Source organism: Gorilla gorilla, chromosome 5 (genome assembly GCF_029281585.2).
Source record: "Gorilla gorilla gorilla isolate KB3781 chromosome 5, NHGRI_mGorGor1-v2.1_pri, whole genome shotgun sequence".
NCBI classification, from domain to species: Eukaryota; Metazoa; Chordata; class Mammalia; order Primates; family Hominidae; genus Gorilla; species Gorilla gorilla.
In genome coordinates this window covers 186,998,524-187,020,722 of record NC_073229.2, presented here as the reverse complement: position 1 = coordinate 187,020,722, position 22,199 = coordinate 186,998,524, and the positions used below count along the sequence as shown (strand labels likewise).

Below are 22,199 nucleotides of genomic sequence, written 5' to 3'. Positions count from 1 at the left end.
ACTTCCAACAGACATGATTTTTGTATGAATTTATCAGTTACCAAAATAACATCCCCAGGAAACTAACCAAAAACCTAATGACTTATAGTTGCTTTGCTAATGATCTGTGAGTCACTTATTTATATAGCATAGTCCATCTTGTAGAACAGGCTTTCTTAATAGGCTAAGGTTGCTGGTTTAGTGTAGACTAACTACAGAGACATGCATCTTATGAATTATCCTTTCCTTGTAGGTTATCTTCTATGAGCCCATGCCAATTATCTAGAACAGCTCGTTCACAGTAGAATTTTCTGACGATGAAAATGTTCTCTCTGCTGTCTGGTACTAGTAGACTATGGCTATTGACCTCTTGAAATGTAGTTAGTATGACTGAGGAACTAAAGTTTGAATTTTAATTACTTTAAATAGCCGTCTGTGGTTAGTGATTACTCTTTTGGACAGCATAGGCCTAGAATAAGATAAAGTCCTCCCCGCTTCACTGTTGAAGAAGCATGAACATATTTGTATTTCTTGGCTCTCTTATTAAAAATAGCAGCTGTTTTGCATTCATAATAATGCGTGTTCATTAAATAACATTTGCAAAATACAAGAAAGTAAAAATAACAATTACTGTAATGTCATTGCTCCAGTAAAACTAGTTTGAATTTTTAGTGATACTGAATTTTCTCACAGTCATTTTAATTCTATGAATCATTTTTAATATAAGCTGTATACCTTATTTGTATAGTTCTGTATCTGAAAATTTCATTTTGGGATTCTTCTGTTTGCAAATGTACCCTTATTACCTACATAATGGTCTACCAAATTAATAGAATCTACCATATGTTCTTTTTTTTTCCTTTTTTTAATTTTTAAAACTTTTATTTTAGGTTCAAGGTGTACATGTGCCAGTTTGTTACATGGGTAAATTGCATGTTGGTTTGGTGCACTCATGATTGCCTGTTGATCTGATATACAAATAATTGCATGACCCAGGTAGTGGGCATAGTACCTGATAAGTAGTTTTTCAGTCCTGACAGTCCTCCCACTCTCCACCCTCAAATAGGCCCCAGTATCTTTTGTTCCCCTCTCTGTGTCTATGTGTATTCAATGTTTAGCTTCCTCTTATAAGTGAAAACATGTGGTATTTGGTTTTCTGTTTTTGCACTAATTTGCTTAAGATAATGGCCTCTAGCTGCATTCATGTTGCTTCAAAGGACATGATTTCATTCTTTTTTATGACTGCATAATATTCCATAGTATGTACCACATTTTCTTTATCCAGGCTACCATTGATGGGCATCTAGGTTGATTCCATGTCTTTGCTATTGTGAAAGGTGCTATGATGAACCTATGAGTGCCTGCGTCTTTATGGTAGGACAATTTATACTCCTTTGGGTATATACCCAATAATACCATATCTTCTTAACCAGTTCTCTGTGGTTGCGTAGCTGGGATGTTTTCACTGCTGCGATTCCACACAGCACTACTATATGCACTTGTATGGCCGAAATTCTTCCAAATTTAGGATTGTTTTTGAAAATCTCTGGTAGATTCAGATAAATAAAATTTACTGAGTCAAAGGGTATGAGCATTTTAAGGCTATGTATATGTATATGAATATGTATAGTCACATTATTTTCTAAAATACTGTCACATATAAAAATATTCATTTTGTTACCAGTGGCGAGTGTCCAGGTTCTTGGCATTTTGAGCAAAGAATTGGACAAAATGCACAAACAAAGAAAGGAAAGAATGAAGCAACAAAAGCAGAGATTTATTGAAAACAAAATTACACTCCACAGGGTGGGAGCGGGTGGGAGTTGGGTCTATTCGGACCCAAATAGAGAATATTCTTGGGTCCAAATACCCCCTAGAGGTTTGCCATTGGCCACTTGGTGTTCACCTTGGAAAACGACCATTCAGAGGCTGAAATGAAGTTACAAAGGTCACACACCTGTGCAAACATCTGATTGCTTTATGCTTTATGCAATCAATCAGAGGCTAAAGTTTCAAAGCTGCACTTCTATGCAAATGAAGGCTTGGCCCACAATCATTTTGATTGGCTGTAGACAGTAATCAGAGGCTGAAGGGAAAGGTTACAAAGGTCACACTCCTATGCAACTTTAAATTTCCCATCTACCATGCAGACAAGGTGGGGGTTTGCAAAGGGAGTAGTCTCTGGTCCTTTTGTTACTTAGGTGTGGAAAGTTAGGGTTTTCCTTTCAATTTAGTTTTAGGAAGTCAGTGTGAAACAGCTTTAGGTTCCCTGCCTCCAGACTCTATTCTTCTGCCTCAATTTCATCACCCAACACCAACTTCAGGCATCCAACACACCCTTTTCTTTCATTTCTATCATATTTGATTTCATGATAAATTTTTCCTGAGTTGTATCTATTTTAATAACTTATAGAGTTAGAAGTCCTACAAGAGAATTTCTCTTTGGTACATTTCTGCATTTTTTGCTGATAAACTATATTTTTCTTCCACATTCTTAACGATTTTTCATGAAGAAAAGGAAACAGAGTGCATGTGCTGTTCTGTGCTGTTGAGCACAGAGGAGTCTTCCTGGCATCTTTTTCAAAAACACGTGTGAAAGTGAGAGGCCAAACGAGAGATTTTCTATATTTTGCCAACTTTTTGCAATAACTTTTGTTTTATTTGTGTCTTATGTTTTAAAATATTATCTACTTGAAAGTGAGGCTTGAATATAATGGTGCCTTTTCCAATATTAATCACATTGTGGCTGCTGTGAAAACAATAATAAGGACAATTCGGAAAACAGTTTATATTAAATATCTCCTGTTGTGCAGTGTTAAAAAATTATTTTGGACACAGTGGTCAGAAAATGATTCACTGAAGATTGCTTTAAAGAAAGCCTACAGATGTAAACCTGAATTTATGAGAAGGAGTGATTATTTACTCTATAAAAGTGTTTTCAATAGAGTTATTACCTAAATAGTGAGCTCCACTAGTGAATTTATGTTTTAGTTTTTTAAAAAAATTGATTTACAAGGCTTTATGATCTTATCTTTTGCGTTAAGTGAGTTTATTGAAATAAGCATTCTACTGAAATGCCTTAGGACTAGAAACAGATCTGGTACCTCTAAAAGATAAGCTACTTATTGCTCTCTCATTACTTTATCAAGGCTCATCTGTGGGGTTAAAATTGCAGTGGGAATTAAATTTTGTGTTTTCTAGCTAGATTTGGATTCTATGACAATAATCTTGATCTCATGACCTGTATGTGTGTGTATATATATAGTATATATATTTTTTAATTTCTTTCTCAAATATTAAATATATATATACACACATATATAGTACATATAAATATATCTATATTTTCTTCCTCAAATATTAAGTATATATGCATAATTAAGTATATATTAAGTATATATGTATCTGCATATACACACATACATGTACATAGTACATATAAACATATATTTCTTTTCTTCCTCAAATATTTAGTATATATATGCTTAATTAAGTATATATTAAGTGTATATGTATCTATACTTAATAATATTTGAGGAAGAAAAAATGTGTTATATGTATTTAATAATTTTGGGAAAACAGAAAATAACATTTTAATGAAAGGAAATAGGATCAGAAACAAAAAAAGAAAAAACAAGATGGCAGTGATATTTTAACATTAACATTGAATAGGAAATATACCCAAACAATGAGCAAGGGAGTTACAGTAGGGGAAAATTTAAAATGAGGATCCTCAGACTGCTGACCCTAAGGCTTTAACCCGTGACTCTGACCTCACTGGCCTGTTCTTCCTCATAACCTTCATTTTTAAGGTTTCATGGGTCAGAGGCAAAATAGAGAGGGCACCCAGGGAGCAGAACTCTCACACCACAGTTTTTCCTTCCTTGGTATTGATACTGAAGTAAAGTGTTCGCCCTTTTGAGAAGGGGTTATTATCAAGATAATATCAGGGAACATTTGGCCTACATTGTCTCCCAGAATAGTTGAGACGCTGATGCTGCAACTTCATTAATAGGTGTGGTTACTTACTTCTGTCAGTAATATGTCAGTTAAGACATATTTAGAAAAAATGTCCTTTTTCAAACAATAGACTTAAATGTTAAAACTATAAGACTTCCAAATGACAATCTTCATGACCTTGAAATAGTCAAAGATTTCTTAGATATAATACCAAGAGCAGGATTCATAAATAAAACAATTTATAAACTGGATTTCATCAACACTAAGAAATTCGGCTCTTCAAAGCACCTTGCTGTGTGCATTGGCTCACACCTGTAATTCTAGCATTTTGGGAGGCCAAGGTGGGCGGATCACTTGAGGTGAGGAGTCCAAGACCAGCTTGGCCAATATGGTGAAATCCCATCTCTACTAAAAGTACAGAAAAAAATTATCCAGGCACATTGGAGGGTGCCTGTAATCCCAGCTGCTCGGGAGGCTGAGGCAGGAGAATCACTTGAACCCGGGAGGTGGAGGTTGCAGTGAGGCGAGATCGCACCATTGCACTCCAGCCTGGGCAACAGGGCGAAACTGTCTCATTCATAAATAAATAAATAACTTGAACCCGGGAGGTGGAGGTTGCAGTGAGGCGAGATCGCACCATTGCACTCCAGCCTGGGCAACAGGGCGAAACTGTCTTATTCATAAATAAATAAATAAATAAATAAATAAAGGCCAGGCACAGTGGCTCACGTCTGTAATCCCACACTTTGGGAGGCCAAGGCAGGCAGGTCACCCGAGGTCAGGAGTTCAAGACCAGCCTGGCCAACATGGTGAAACCCTGTCTCTACTAAAAATACAAAAATTTAACTGAGCATGGTGCTGGGCACCTATAATCCCAGCTACTCAGGAGGCTGAGGCAGGAGAATTGTTTGAATTTAGGAGGCAGAGGTTGCAGTGAGCCAAGATCGCACTACTGCATTCTAGCCTGGGTGACGGAGAGAGACTCCATCTCAAAAAACAAACGAATAAAAACCCACATTGTTAAAAGAATGAAAAGACAAGTCAGGACTGGGAGAAACATATTTTCAAATTACATATCTGATAAAAGGAGTTATATTTAGACTATCTAAAGAACTCTCAAAACTCAATAAATACTAAAACAACCCAATAAAACATAGGCAATAGATCTGAACAGATACTTCCCCAAAGATAGTATACAGATGACAAGTAAACACATGCAAAGATACCCCCAACATTATTAGTCATGGGGGAAATGTAAGTTGAAGCCACAATGAAATGCTATTGTACACCTATTAGAATTCTAAAATTTGAAAGATGCCAAGTACGGGTGAGGATTCAGAGTAACTGGAAATCTCATACATGACAGATGGGAATGGAAAATGGAGAAACCACTTTGGGAAAAAGTATGGCAGTGTCTTATATAGTGAAATATACAGCTGCGTTATGACATAGCCATTCTACTTTTAGACATTTACCCCAAAGAAATGAAAACATATGTTCATGCAAAGACTCACATACAAGTATCCATAGCAGCTTTATTTGTAATAGACGAAGACTGAAAATAACTCCAATAACCATCAACAGGTGAATGGTTATACAAATTGGTATATATCTATACAATGGAATACTATTTAACAATAAAAGGGAATTATTGATACATGCAACAGCATGAAATGATTTTCAAAATCATTGTGTGGAAGGAAAGAAACCAGACAAAAGAATATAAACTGTGTGATTTGACTTGTATAAATTCCAGAAAATGCAAACTAATCTGTAATTCAAATGGGTGAGTGGAGGGCGGGAGGATGTCAGGGAGAGGCAGGAGGAAGAGATTACAAAGGGGGAGGAAGAATCTACTGGGGGTGATGTACTCGTTATCTCGATTGTTGTAATGGTTTTATGGGTATATGTATATGTCCAAATATGTCAAATTGTACACATTAAATATGTGTGATTTATTGTGTGTCAGACCTCAATAGAGCTTTCAAAAAATACCTTGTCCTTTGCCTAGGTAAGCTCTTTTTCAAAGAAAATTTGCAAGCTAGCCAACACCTCCTGAGCTGATGCAAGTATTATACAAACGTGGGTCAGCTTGACAATTGCATTACATACTAGCAATCAACAGACTAGCTTTCTAGTGTAAATCAGTCATATGGGTCTGAGTATATTCACCTCTGACAGAGTTCCAGGCCAGTATAATTGAGAACAAAATCTGAAATTCAGAAATAATAGTTGGAAAATATTTTCCATTTTTTCACTATTAAATATGATAATTTCAGGTGCAAAGAGTGTTTTCTTTTTTTTCTCCACAGTGCTTTTCACGGTGGGGACTATTGGATATAGAGGGTGGGAGGCCAGAATAACCAAGTACCTGGAAGTGAATCTTTGTGGAGATAATGAAATAATTTTATTCGAAAGGTGCAAAAGGAAGTCTTCCATCACTAGCTCAGCTGTTATGGCCCTTGAACTGCCCTTGCCCGTCTGTCTTTTTATTAATCTTTTTTACGTCTCGTCATTGGCTGAGCCAGGCTTTCTTTTGGTGATGCTGCTTACCTTGATGCCTTCATGTGGCCGCTACTCATTCTGCTTTATCTCTTATGCCCTGTGATCAGATTTTGGGGTTGTCTTTAAGTTCTCCAGTGTTTTTTTTCCAGCATTTCCTACCACATGCATTGATTCTTAGGTAATTTTTTTTTTTTTTTTTTTTTGATTGAGATGTTGTCTCCTCTCTTGGCCAGGCTGGAGTGCAGTGGCGCGATCTTGGCTCACTGCTACCTCTGCCTCCCGGGTTCAAGCGATTCTCCTGCCTCAGCCTCCCAAGTAGCTGGGATTACAGGCACCCACTACCATGCCCAGCTAATTTTTGTATTTTTAGTAGAGATGGGGTTTCACCATGTTGGCCAGGCTGCTCACGAACTCCTGGCCTCAATGATCTACCCGCCTCGGCCTCCCAAAGTGCTGGGATGACAGGCGTGAGCCACCGCGTCCAGCCATTCTTAGATAATCTTTTACAGTATGTGTACTGTGTGTTAGGCACTGTGGAGAGAAAAATAAAAACATATCTCAGCCTCACATTCTGTCGTCAGTAACTTTTTACCTTAGTTGAAGCTCAAAATATTTAGCTAAATCTCTTTCTTTCTTTTCTCTTCCTCTGTTTACCACAGGTTATGCCTCCACAGTAACGGAGGAAGCTATCATTCAATACCCTGTCCCCCTCTGCCTTAATTCTTGGGCACTTCTTTTGGCAACTTCAGAAGTCTATGTTACTGACCTGCCCAAATCCTGGCCAGACATTTCTGCTGCTGCAGTCTGATTTATTATGCCATTTGTCTGAACTGACAACTCAGAAATCTTAAATTTGGCAAGCCCAATCTCTGACAATAAAGTTTTATTTTTTTCACCTCTGCTATTTTTTTGGTATTTCCAATAAATTGGGTATGGAAACTCATCAAAACATCTGTTCTTAAGAGCTGTCTCTAGCATTGTTGTCAAGTCATCCTTCTTGGCGCTTTCCTTTCTGAAGGCATCATTTCATTATGGTTGGTGGTTTCTTCCATGATTCCCTCCCGTAGTAAACATTCACTAGAATCCACAACTTCCTTACTTCTGACTTTGTAATAACTGAACACTTTCTTTTGTATTTCTGTTACTAATGTCTTCCTCTCTAAGTATGAAAAGCTTAGACCTCCTCCATCATCCTTAACACAACTCAGAAGAAAAAGCTTTCTCATCATGTTGCTTCTCTAAAAGGTTAAAGTTATCTTTTTTCTTGCTAATTTGAAATTGCAGGTTTTTATGCTTTGAATAATTACACATACTTTTGTCTATTTCTGGACTTTCTAACCTAGTAATCTTTTTGTGTATAAGTCAGTATTCCATTATTGAATTTTTACAATATGTTTTAATATCTGCTAGGTCAGTTTTGCCTTTCATATTACTCTTTTAAAAATAGTTATTCTCAGATACTCTTTCCAGATGACTTTAGAATAATTTCATTAAGCTTCCCAAAAGTATATTACAGTTTTTTATTAGAATTATATTAAATCTACAGATTAATTAGAGAATTGATGACTACACAAATTATTCTTCCCATCCAGACACATAATATCTCTCTACATTTATTAAAGTGTTTCTCTCTATCTTTTAGTGTAGGTTGTAGTTGTTTTAAGTCCTGCATACTGGTTATTTTAGATATCATACTTTTTAGTGATAGAGTAAGTGTCATTACTTTGGTTTCCTTCTGACTTCAAATGCTATCCCCTTGAAATTTCACCTGGTGTTGTAAATTTGCCTGTCATCTATTATGCAGATGACCTCTCAATCCACGTTCTGAGCTTCTGTGTCTTAGTTCCATCTTTCTGTTGAATATCATCACCTCCTTGTTTTCCAGAGCTACCTCAAATTCAATCTATTTAAAAATGGGCTGGGTGCGGTGGCCCATGCCTGTAATCCCAGCACTTTGGGAGGCCGAGGCGGGGGGATCATGAGGTCAAGAGATCGAAACCATTCTGGCCAACGTTGTGAAACCCCATCTCTACTAAAAATACAAAAATTAGCCAGGCATGTGGTGGTGCGCGCCTGTAATCCCAGCTACTCTGGAGGCTGAGGCAGGAGAATCGCTTGAACCTGGGAGGCAGAGGTTGCAGTGAGCCAAGATCGCGCCACTGCACTCCAGCCTGGCAACAGAGCCAGACTCCGTTTCATAAATAAATAAATAAATAAAATAAAGTATTCTTTCTCTGCCGCCCCAAAATGTGCTTCCTGTATGTTACCATCCTTAATTAATTTTGTCACTGCCGTAGCCATGTAAGGTCAAAACCATGAAATCGTTTTTGACTTTCCTGTGTGCTAATTCTTCTGACTGTCCCTCAGCAATATTGCTGGCATCTATTTTCTTCTTTCCAACTCCACTGTCTTGTCTTGTTTCCAGTCTGTATTATTTATTACCTAGCATTAGTTGTTGCCTGGAGTATTGATGTTTTAGCCTCTATTCTTTCTTCCCACTCTCTAAATCCAATCTGTCTTCCATGATAATCCTAGTATCTAAAACACTGATGTCATTATCAGCCCAAACTGGCTCTCCTTTGCTTACTTGTTAAAGTCCAAATTGCACAACAGGGACTTCAAAAATTGACCCCAACAGAATGTTGCCATTTTGTTTTCTGTCACAGTTCCACGAGCATCCTATCACACAGTGTTCAACCACCATCAGCTTCTCGTGTCCTCCCATGCCTCAGTTTCCTTAGTTATGTTGTCCAATCTGCCTGGAATGACTTTCCAATACCATTATTCCCTACTTGGTTGTACTCTGACCCCTCTTTCATGTCCTAGTTCCTACATCACTTTTAATGTGATATTGCCCCACAGCCCTACCTCTCAGTAATCCATCATTTCCTCCTCTTACTTCAGGGAACATTGAGTACATCTCTATTCTGTGCATGTCACCTGAGTCACTGTTATATGTTGGTATTTCTGTTCTTCCGTTTCCATGTTAGGCTTTTGAAGACATTGGTGGGGCTTCATCCAACCAAGTTTTAAAATAAATATTTAGTCTCAATAAATATTGAATTTTTGAAATAAATGCAGCTTGGAAGAACTGAATGGTATCTTTTGCATACAGTCAAAGCTGTAATGATGAATATAACAGATTTGGCATACATTGAGCTCTTAATGTGTTCTGACACCATGCAACTAGCACTATGCACGGATTGGCTGGTGTCAATCTCAGAACCCTATGGTGATGCTCTCATAAGAGCTCCATTCTGTATGGGAGGAAAAGGAGGCCCAGAAAAAGTCATTGATTTCTCCAGAGTCCTACAGTGCTAACAACTGGTGAAATCAGGCTTTGACTCCTGCTGGCTTGATCTGAAGTTTTACATTTTAAACACTGTCGCCTTCCGCCACACTTGCAGTCCTGCTGTAGCCTTTCTTGACAGGAAGTTTGAACGTATGATTGAGTGTTGGCATGAGCTCAGGTTCCTGATTCTGTTATTTTCCATCTTCCTCTGTATGGTTTGGATGTTTTGGTTTTTTCTCTTACTTTGATTTACATTTTTAAAAAATCTAGGCTGGGCGTGTTGGCTCACGCCTGTAATCCCAGCACTTTAGGAGGCCGAGGTGGGTGGATCGCTTGAACTCAGGAGTTGGAGATCAGCCTGGGCAACATGGTGAAACTCTGTCTCTACAAAAAATACAAAAATTAGCTAGGCATGGTGGTGTGTGCCTGTAGTTCCAACTACTTGGGAGGCTGAAGTGGGAGCATGGTGTGAGCCCAGGAAGTAGAGGTTGCAGTGAGCCAAGATCCTGCCATTGCAAGCCAGACCCTGTTTTAAAAAAGAAAACTACATTTTATCATACTTTGTTGTAAACTGCTTCCGTTTTTTTCAAAGTGAGTGTAAGTTACAAATCCTTAGTTAACTTTTTATTTTCGCTCCGTTAAGTACTTGCTGACCGTGTCCTCTGTGCCAGGTGCTGTTCTGGGCACTGTTCTGGGCACCAGCTACACACCGTTTCTGCCTCGAAGCACCTCATGTGAGCTTCAGGGCAGGCACTATCATTCAGTGTTTACAGATTAATTTGCAAATATTCTGGGAACTCTTCTTCAAAATTAGGAAAATAGAAATAAATGGATGGGCAGTGACTATATTTAATATGTATAAAAATGACAAAGTATGAATATGTTTATAACTTACATATTGAATGCTTTGCTCTTGGCTCTTAAACTTGTTTCCCATTTTCATCTTTCCAGCAATATTTCATTGAGCATTCCTGTTGCTAGACCACTGTCCACATCCACAATCTTTTCTGTAAGATATATTCTTATAAGTGTAGTTACTGTGTTACCTTGACATAGTCATTTCAAGACATTTGATATGTATTGACAGTGATAAGTAAAATATTTATATCTCTGCTGTAGATTGTTTTAAAATCAGAAAGAGGCCTGTAACAAATATTAGAGTAGACCTCTGGCAGATAAGTTTTCACTTGATTATTCATGTGTGTCTGTATATCTATACACATGCATACACACACTTTTCCCCCAAAACTTTCTATAATGAATGCATAAAATAAAGAGAAAAGAATTTTGGTTTACTACAGAATTTACAAACTTTCTAAAATTTGAAAAAACATAAAGGAGTATTTGTTTTTAAATATAATATTTAATCAGTTTTAATGATTAACCTTAGATGCCTCATAGTTTTATAGAAGATAGAGTGTATCAACTTCATTGTATCTTCTTTAAAGTACAAAAGTTAAACATGATTTTTCAGAATTCCCAATCCTAGTGTTCATTTTTTTTTTTTGCCAAAGTGGTTAATGTTACCAAATAAAAATGAGGGATTCAGAGATTTGTTTTCTCCCTTAGTTTAATGATATTAATTTTATCAGAAAACTGTAAGTTTTGAGTGAAGTTTTTTCACAATGGTATGTTTTTTGTTATTTAAATGAAATTTCCAGGAAACACCTTTTTGGTTCAAAAAATTGTTATATTTTTAAGTCATATTTTTCTGACCAATAAGACAACATCTTTAGTGTATTTTTTGTTTTTTTGAGCTAGGAGTGAGCCAAAAAACAATAGGAGTGATGTTGCCAAGTTAAAATGGTTAATTCTATATTATTTGGAGTCTCTACCACATTAAGTTCAAGTCCTTCTGCCTGATTTCTGGGGCTTCCAGTGTCTGGCCCCACTCTCTGTCTTCACTTTACTTCATGGGCACCACTGCTCTGCCAGGCCCATCCTCCCCGCAGCACCTCCCAGCACTCACAGTCTGCAGCCCTGGCGTCTGCCTCCATCACCTGTCTTCCTCCCTGTCCCTCATCCAACCTACCTCCCCTGTCTGCTCCTCTCAGCACCTGCTTGATTTCCATTTATTCTTTGACCATACAATTTGACATCTGATTATTTTTAATATTTTAATATTTTTATTTTTATATTTAATATTTTATTTTATTTAATAGTTTTATATTCAATATTTTAATATTTCCTAAACGTGTATGTATATTTTTCATATTCCCTACTAGTGAGAAGTACACAGCAGATATTCAGTAAATACTTCTGGTATGATTGACTGGTAAATTCTTCTATGATTTCGGAATTTTTGATTACTGCACAAATGTTTCAAAGTACTTGCTTTTTCTCTTAAGGAGTAATTTGTAGCCCTGAGGGATGATGGCTTATTCTCATCAAAATGACTTTGACTCTTTTTTTTTTTTTTTGAGACAGAGTCTTGCTCTATTGCCAGCCTGGAGTGCAGTGGCGCAATCTCGGCTCACTGCATCCTCCGCCTTCCGGGTTCAAGCCATTCTTCTGCCTCAGCCTCGTGAGTAGCTGGGACTACAGGCGCACGCCACCACACCCAGCTAATTTTTGGATTTTCAGTAGAGACGAGGTTTCACCATGTTGGCCAGGATGGTCTCGATCTCCTGACCTTGTGATCCACCTGCCTCGGCCTCCCAAAGTGCTGGGATTACAGGCATGAGCCACCGCGCCCGGCCTGACTCTTCTTTAGTGTGCCTATAAGTAATTTTTCATCAATAAGCAGTATAGTGAAAAGAATGTTAGACTGGATTGTAGTACTGCTTCTTCCATTAACTGGTTTTCTGGTGTTACATACAGAGCTTGATTTCCTTTTTTCTGTAAATAGATAAGATTATACTTGGTTATTCCTAGTATTCCTTCTATTGCTTCAAAATGCCATTTTATATATTCCAGAGTGTATATAATGTCTTCAACAATCGAATGGTGTTGATATCACCTACTTGGTTAAACATTATCAAAATAGAACTTTAATTCTTAAGTCGTAGTTTGCTTATGGATTAATACTTTTATCAGACAGTATAAAAATTGCCTACCTATAGATTTTAGCTGCACAATATTATGGTTCAACCAATTGCTTCAGTTGATCTGATGATTTTCTTAAATTCTATAGGAAAAAATTGTAAATATGGTATATTTAATCTTACATTTTTCCCCTTAGTTTTAATAATCTTGGAAAATAAATATTCTTGTTTTTCTTCCATAAAACCCACATTGTTGAAGCAGGAAGCTTAGATGGTGGCAAGTCTTCTTTTTAATTCAGGTCCCAGCATTCTTTCTGGCTGAGGTACAAGAGCTTGACCTCTTTGTGTGGCTTTGCTGAAGTATTTGTCCCCTACGAAAGCCAATACAATCAGTAGCGCCAGCATAGATAAAGAGCTGCGTAAGGTTGTATTTTAGTGGCAAGGCTGTTTTGTGACCATGTTCTGCAGGCAGACTGGAGGTGACAGTATTATTTACTTTTGTTGCTTGGGGTCCAAAGAGAGAATAAATTGCTATTGATTTTTGAGACATTCCAGTGAAGGGTCTGAATGCCTTCAGAGGAGCTGGGTGGCAGGACAGCCAGTGATGGCACAGGGACTGCCTTTTAAAATGAAAATTCATTTTCTTGTTATTGTCATAAGGATTTTTTTCGTTCTTAGAGCTAGTTACAAAAAGATGTGACTGCAGGGCTGTTGCTGTTATAAATGTTTTCTATCTCCCTGAAAGAATGGAATTCAGCACTTTTCACAGCAGTTTGAAACTGATAAATAGAGTTCTGAGTGTGTACTTGCATACATGTAATCAGTTGTACTCAAAAGTGATATTTAATTCTGTTAGTTTATTAGCCACTTTACCAAGGATACTTTTAGGTTTGTCAAATGTTTAGCAGCACAAAGGAAGGAAATTTGGTTTCTGTCAGTTTCGTTTAACTTAAAAATTGCAAATGTGCTTCTAAAGTGATATATTTGCTTTCCTTGGTGATTTATTAATTTCTTGTCCAGATGTAGTATTTAAGTGGACACTTTTTCAATTTGGAAAATATTTGACACATTTGAATTCTGTTGATGCCAAATATGCCATCCCTCAATCCTATAATCTCTTACAAGATTGGAAATTTGTAAGAGATTATAGAATTCCAGTCCTTGGAATATTTAGGATTCTAACTTTGTAGTGCCAGCTGAGGGCCAAATACCAGAGGAATAGCTGCAAATTAGCTCATGTCAGTTGTTCTTAAATCGATAGTGCACTCCTAATTTAATAGTCTAGGATGATTCATGTTCTCAAGTATCTGTTTTGGGGAAGTACGAATTATTGGCATCCAGAAAGTCACTGGTATACATAAAAGTGGAAACTGTGTATGAGGCTTGTCATGGCATAGACTGGCAAAGAGATTGCAAATGGGGTAACGTTCTTGAATTAGGAAGGGCTTTTAAAAATATATATGTAAACTTATTCAAGTAACAAAGGGTTAAATCTGAATTCCTTAATTCTAAAGTTTAGCTTACCATCCAGATCTCTAAATAAACAGTCCTCTTTGAAACATAGTGGTTTTTAATGGGGGCAATCGTGACTCAAGAAGATACAACACTTAATGTCTTCAACTATGTTGTGTCTGTATAATCATTTTACTTCTAATTTGTTGCTATTAATCTATTCAGATGTGAAGAGCATACGAACATGTTTCCTTTAAAAAAAAAAAAGATGTCCTCATGCTTTTTAAGTTTCACAAGTAGAAGTTTCAGGCTTTTAGGTCAATGATATGGTACCTTTTCTGTGGTGAGGTATACTGGGAAATAGTAGATGGTATAATAAAAAAAATTGTGGATTTTAGAGGTTTAGAGACTGATTTCAAAACTCAATCTTTCCTGTTACTTATTGTGCCATTTAGGCAAATTGTTTAACCTCTCTAGGTCTTGGTACTTCAGATTCTCAAACGGAAATCATTGTGTCTATCTCAAAATGGGAAGGAAACCATGATTGTAAGTCAAGATACATCGTTACCACCACCACCAGGGCCACCACCATCATCATTATCATCCACTCTCAGAATGAAGTAAATGCCTAGAAAGCAGGTGCCATTGAATATAGGAAAGAAGTACAGCTGAAAGGTCTGTCCTTCCTGTTCCTACTTTATGTCCCTGGGCCTACCTATTAGATACTTCTCATGACCAGGTGCCACACCCACTCATCGAGGCCACAGGATGCTACAGTGGGAGCCTGAATGAGTGCTTTTCATCACATCCTTTTGTGTCAACCCTTGAGTTCTTTAGGAACTTCTTGAGTGGCTGTTTGTCACTGTGTTGGTCTGACCGTGGATGGTTCTGCTGCGCCCCCATACACAGCCACTTATGGTGCTCCCTCCTCTCTCCTTCAGCTGCTGGCCCAGCACCTCTGTCCTCATCGTCTGATCTCTTACCCTGTCAGTTTTTCCCCTTCTCTGGCATTCTCTTCTAGCCGTAGCCCAGGTCCTCTGTCCACAGCCTTTCTTGCCATTGCTGGCCTTTGGCACTTGGCCAGCATTAACTCCTGAGGTGACGTGGTTCTGTTTATTCCACCGGGAGAGTAACAATGACAAGGTAAAGTAGATGTTGGACTATTACTAGATGTGATACTGCACTTTTCTCATGTAAATCTCTCTGCTTATCTTTTAAAATCTGTGCCCTTTTTATAATAAAGTTTCATATTTTAATCTTACAATTATGAGCTTTTCATTTTCTAAATATAACTGTGAAAATCTTGATGAAATACTCTGATGAGTTTACTGAGGATATATCTGCTTCCTTACTTTTACCTTGACACCAGGGGAAAATTATTACTCTAATGGTTCAAAGAATATTTTTGTTATTGTTTTAATCAACATAATTATAAGCTAAATTGAGAAATGTATATGACACTTCTCTTAAAGAAAAATATTTTTTTCCTCTCTTGTCTATGAGTTATCTATTTGAAAATAAGTAATTGTGCTTATTAATGCTATGTAAATCCTAACATTAATTGAGTATTTACTATGTGCCAGGTTCTGTTCCACCTGCTTTGCATGTATCATTTAATTTAGTCTTCATAACAACCCTAAGAGATAAGTACTAATATTAACCCCATCTTATAGATGAAGAAACTGAGGCTCTAAGAAGTTAAATAATTTGCCTATTTTTACTCAGCTCTAAGTGGTGAATCGAGATTCCAATCCAGATATTCAAGCTCCATTATCCATGTTCTTTACTATGCACTGTGTATGCTATATTTTTCTGTTAGAAAAGTGAGAAAGAGGGAACTCAAAAGATCTATGTTTGCGATAGATATTTTAAATATATATATAGGACACCAATATACTTACCATAATGGAGTCACTCCACATGAAACTTCTTGAAGGTTCTATAGTTTTATCTGTAAAATGAAATAATAACTCACAAGGTACTTTATATGACTTACATTTTGACAGACTTTCAAAGTGATAGAAAAAAATTTGCAACCTTTTTATCATTTTTGTCATAATCTACATACCTTAACATGCATTTATTAAATGTGGTTGAAAGCTTAACTAAAATATTTTAAACAGCATTTATATTTTATATACTGTATATATGGATTATATACTTGGTAATTAACCCATTTAAAATTGTAAAAAATCTTCTGGCTGGCTTTGCATTCTGATCTAGCAAGGAAGCAAGACTAGTTTTTAATATTAAACTAAGAAAACAAATTGCTAAGGTAAATTTGTCACGCACAGAAATATAATCTGTGCCAATAGAAAGAATTGTTAAATTATCCACTGTTTAGGATTAGCCAGCTTTCTGAATTAGCATGGATAATTGAAGCTTGACAGTTCTTAGTAGTATTATCAAGAGTGTCTTTCAAATGATAATTTTCTTTATTGTACTCGATTAGTAAGTAATTAGAGTTTAGCAGTAACCTGATGTGTTCAGTCTTCTTATTAATGTAGGTTTATATTCATAATCCTAAGTACTTTGTAAACTCATTTGAATACGTCATCTGTATTCCACCTTGTAAATTCAATGTTTGTTTATAATGGAAACAAGAATTAGTCAATTTGCTTGTCCTGAAACTCTGATTGTTATAAGCGCTTACTTGTTAAATTTTAATATGCAGGTTATAGATACCAAGGTAGCTCATAGTACCAAGAAACCTCATTGTATTAATTATTTTCCTGAAGTACTGTAGTGCTTTAACATAATTACCAACATAGCCTAAAAACGAGTGTTCTATTTTTAAACCTTGACATAATTTAAAAATGGGAGTTTGTACAACATTTTTTGTGGGAAAATGATTAATCTCAAATTTATTTTTGACATAAAAGCATTATAAAATGTTACTCCATGTGAACAACCTTAATTCACCTCCTGAATTTATGTTCTTATTTTCTCTGCTTTTCTTGGCTTCCAGGACATTTCGCTCTCCTAGGACTAATATCTTAGCGCTCTGTGGAGATAGGAAATTTGAGTCCTGTAACTTGTTTCTTAAAAGTAATTGCAGAGCATTTGTATATACCAATGCCATTTTTAAAAAATGATATTTTAGTTCACATCTGTTTTCCAAGGAATTATAGCTTCTTTGCAGATTTACTTATTTTCCCCAGATCAGTGGAAAATCCAGGATATTTATTCACTAGTCTCATTGTTATTTATATGCCGTTATAATGATCCTCAGACTTATAAAGCATACCACATTCTAACCACAGTGTATCTCACATGATAGAAACAAAAACTACTCCCTCCTCTTTTCTTATAGACATCTTAAAACTGGATTGAGAATAAACTGAGAATAATTAAAAGTCTTTGCCCATGCCTATGTCCTGAATGGTATTGCCTAGATTTTCTTCTAGGGTTTTTATGGTTTGAGGTTTTAAATTTAAGTAAGTCTTTAATCAATCGAATTAATTTTTGTATAAGATGTGTAAGGAAGGGATCCAGTTTCAGTTTTCCGCATGTGTCAAGCCAGTTTTCCAGCACCATTTACTGAATAGGAGATCCTTTTCCCATTGCTTGTTTTTGTCAGGTTTGTTGAAGATCAGATGGTTATAGATGTGTGGTGTTATTTCTGAGGTCTCTGTTCTGCTCCATTAGTCTATATGTCTATTTTGGTACCAGTACCATGCTGTTTTGGTTACTGTAACCTTGTAGTATAGTTTGAAGTCAGGTAACATGATGTCTCCAACTTTGGATGTCTCCAGCTTAGGATTGTCTAGGCTATACAGGGTCTTCTTTGATTCCATAATTTAAAATAGTTTTTTTCTAATTCTGTGAAGAATGTCAGTGGCAGTTTTATGGGAATAGCATTGAATCTATAAATTACTTTGGGAAGTATGGCCATTTTCACAATATTGATTGTTCCTATCCATGAGGGTGGAATATTTTTCTATTTGTTTGTGTCCTATCTTATTTCTCTGAGCAGTGATTTGTAGTTCTCCTTGAAGAGGTCCTTCACATCCCTTGTTGGCTGTATTCCTAGGTATTTTATTCTCTTTGTAGCAATTGTGAATGGGAGTTCATTCATGATTTGTCTCTCTGCTTGCCTGTTGTCAGTATAAAGGAATTCTTGTGATTTTTACACATTGATTTTGTATCCTGAGACTTTGCTGAAGTCACTTATCAGTTCAAGAAGTTTTTGGGCTGAGATGATGGGGTTTTCTAAATATAAAATCATGTCATCTGCAAACAGAGACAACTTGACTTCCTGTCTTCCCATTTGAATACCCTTTATTTCTTTCTCTTGCCTGATTGCCCTGGCCAGAACTTCCAATACTATGTTGAATAGGAGTGGTGAGAGAGGGCGTCCTTGTCTTGTACTGGTTGTCAAAGGGAATGCTTCCAGCTTTTGCCTATTCAATATGATGCTGGCTGTGGGTTTGTCATAAATAGCTCTTATTATTTTAAGATATGTTCCATCAATACCTAGTTTATTGAGAGTTTTTAACATGAGGGGATGTTGAATTTTATCAAAGGCCTTTTCTGCATCTGTTGAGATAATCATGTGGTTTTAGCAATTGCAACAAAAGCCAGATTGACAAATGGGATCTAATTAAACTAAAGAGCTTCTGCACAGCAAAAGAAACTATCATCAGAGTGAACAGGCAACCTAGAGAATGGGAGAAAATTTTTGCAATATACCCGTCTGACAAAGTCTAATATACAGAATTTACAAGGAACTTAAACATATTTACAAGAAAAAAAAAACAGCATCAAAAAGTGGGCAAAGGATATGAACAGACACTTCTCAAAAGTTTTCACAGCCAACAAACATATGAAAAAAATCTCAGCATCACTGATCACCAGAGAAATGCAAATCAAAACCACAGTGAGATACCATGCCACTCCAGTCAGAATGGCAATTATTAAAAAGTCAGGAAACAATAGATGCTGGCCAGGCCATGAAGAAATAGGAACACTTTTACACTGGTGGTAGGAATGTAAATTAGTTCAACCATTGTGGAAGACAGTATGGTGATTCCTCAAGGACCTAGAACCATAAATATTATTTAACCCAGCAATCCCATTACTGGGTATATACCCAAAGGAATATAAATCATTCTGCTATAAAGACATATGCACACGTATGTTTATTGCGGCAATGTTCACAATAACAAAGACATGGAACCAACCCAAATACCTATCAGTGATAGACTGGATAAAGAAAATGCGGTACGTATACACCATGGAATACTATGCAGCCATAAAAAAGAATGAAATCATGTCCTTTGCAGGGACATGGATGAAGCAGGAAGCCATCATCCTCAGCAAACTAACACAGGAAGAGAAAACCAAACACTGCATGTTCTCACTCATAAGTGGGAGTTGAACATTGAGAACACCTGGACACAGAGAGGGTAACAACACACACCAGGGCCTGTTGCAGGGTGGAGGGTGAGGGGAAGGAACTTCGAGGACAGGTCAATAGGTGCAGCAAACCACCATGGCACACATATACCTATGTACCAGAACGTGTATACCTGCATGTTCTGCACACATATCCCCCCACCTTTATTTTTAGAGGAAATAAAAATAAAATATTCAAAAATTCAAAAAATAAAATGAAAAAAAAAAGTATTGTGGGGCTTCACCAGTATAGCAAATAACTGAATTCAGCTACATTCTCCCCATCCAAAGTCTGGGCTTTTCTTTTTAGTTTCATGTAACTTGGGAGTTGGGGGTATGTTTCAGATAGAAGTTGTTTTTGGTTTTGTTTCAATTCTATCTTCTCTTTTTTATAAGTGAGGAAACTGAAGCCCACTTAATCCCCAATCTAACTTGTTGCTTTACTCCTCTTATTGTCTCTTTTCCTGGAAGTACACACTTATTTTCTGTCTACAAGTGCAAGTTCTAATCTAATCATAGTAATTTTTAACACCTGTCTTAAAAAACATTTTAAAACAATATTTAAAATGCTCTTCGTTTTGTGATTGTTTCCTCTGGACATACAGCAGTTTCAAGATGGCTTTTACTAAACTTTACAGTGATGTCTGCAACTAACCCAACTCATAGGGAAATTTCCTTTTTTTTTTTTTTTTCCTGTTCAGTTTCTTCCTGGGTAGCACAAAATCTCCCCTTACGTGCTCATCCCCACATACAGTGGTCAGGTTATCACCTCCTTGCTTAGAAGAGTGTCAGTCTCTGTGGCCTTGATATTAACTCTTCCCTGCCACACTTTTCTGTGAAATGAGATAGTAATGGTGCCTGCCTCACAGGGTTATTGTGAGCATTGGAAGAATTAATCCATGTGAACTATTTTTGAGCAATCCCTGATATATAAAAGGCTTTCTGCTAAGCATTAGCTGATAAGGAATGTAGGACCATCGGCTGGTGGGTTGTGCACAGGCAATGGGTTGATGTTTTGTAGGGTGGAGGCATATTTGGGAGTAGCTGGGTGTCGGGTTCTACTCTGCTCCCTTGTTCTCCCAGTGCAAGATGCTTCCCCCTGCCTTCATCTTGTCAAGGCTCTTGGTTCCTTCACACCTTTCCCTTCAGCTTCAATCGCTCTTCTGCCTCCCTTTCCCCCAACCCAAGCCTTTGGAACAGAAAATCTCTACAGTGTGCAACAGAATCATTCCTACCTCATATCACATTACCTGACTTTCAGTTATACCACAAAGCTATAGTAACCAAAACAGCATCATACTGGTATAAAAATACACACACAGATTAATGGAACAGGATAGAGAAACCAGAAATAAAGCCACATACCTATAAGCAATGGATCTTTGACCTAGTTGACAAAGATATACATTGGAGAAAGGACACCCTATTCAATAAATGGTGCTGGGAAAATTGGGTAGCTATATGCAGAAGGATGAAAACTGGACTCACACCTTTCACCATATGCAAAAATTAACTCAAGGTTGATTGAAGATTTAAATGTAAGACCTGAAACTATTAAAATTCTATAAGAAAAACTGGGAAAAACTCTTCTGGACATGGGTTTAGGCAAATAATTTATGACCATGTCTTGAAAATGAAATGCAACATAAACAAAAATAGATAAATGGAACTTAATTAAACTAAAAAGCTTCTTCTCAGCAAAAGAAACAATCAACAGTGTAAACAGACAACTTACAGAATGGAAAAAAATTTGCAAGCTATGCATCCAACAAAGGGCTAATATCCAGAATCTACAAGGAACTCAAACAACTCAACAAGAAAAAAAAAAAAAGTAACCTCATTAGAAAAATCTCCATACTGTTTTCCGAACAGGTTGCCCTGTTTCAGGTTTCAGATTGTCCTTTTTGGAGATTTCTCTAAGAACTAAAAATAGAACTATCATTCGATCCAGCAATCCTATTACTGGGTATGTACCCAAAGGGAAAGAAATTATTTTAAAAAAAAAAGATACCTTCATTCATATGTTTATTGCAGATGTATATAAGCTTCCATGTTCTCACAGATGGGGGCTAAACATGTACACATGGACATAGTGGAATAATAGATATTAGGGAATACAAAAGGTGGGAGGGGATGAGGGTTGAAAAACCTACTGGGTGCAATGGTCGCTGTTCAAGTGATGAATACATCAAAAGCCCAGACTTCAGCGTCACACAGTATACGCATGTAAGAAACCTGCACTTGTATCCCCTCAATATATTTTAATAAACAATTTAATTTTAAAAGAAAAAATTATTTCTGCCTCACATTTAACTGTTTCTCTGTGCCTTTTTTCCTGCTTCAAGAAAAGTGTGAGGGACTAAAGAATATGTTAAATACATAGATATGCGTAGATTATTACTTCAGCCATAACCCTGTCATATTTAACAAAGCAACAAACTGCGTTTGGTGAATAAAGATTTCCAGGACACAGGAACCTTCAAGTGTTAGAGAGCAGAGTTTAGAATCTGGTTGCTTCTAGTAAAGAAACCTCTGTGCTCAGGGTTCCCCACCCTGCCTAATAAGGCCACCGCCAGGTCTCCCAAACCAACCCCTACTAACCTCATTGTCCGTGGGAACTGTATGTCTTT

The 22,199-nt window shown here is 36.8% G+C and overlaps 1 protein-coding gene across 4 annotated transcripts in view; it reads left to right on the top strand.

The window, feature by feature from the left end:
- Positions 1–22,199, top strand: part of PRKN (parkin RBR E3 ubiquitin protein ligase) — a 1,379,176-nt gene that overhangs the window by 43,732 nt on the left and 1,313,245 nt on the right. The gene's annotated exons all lie outside the window — the stretch shown is intronic.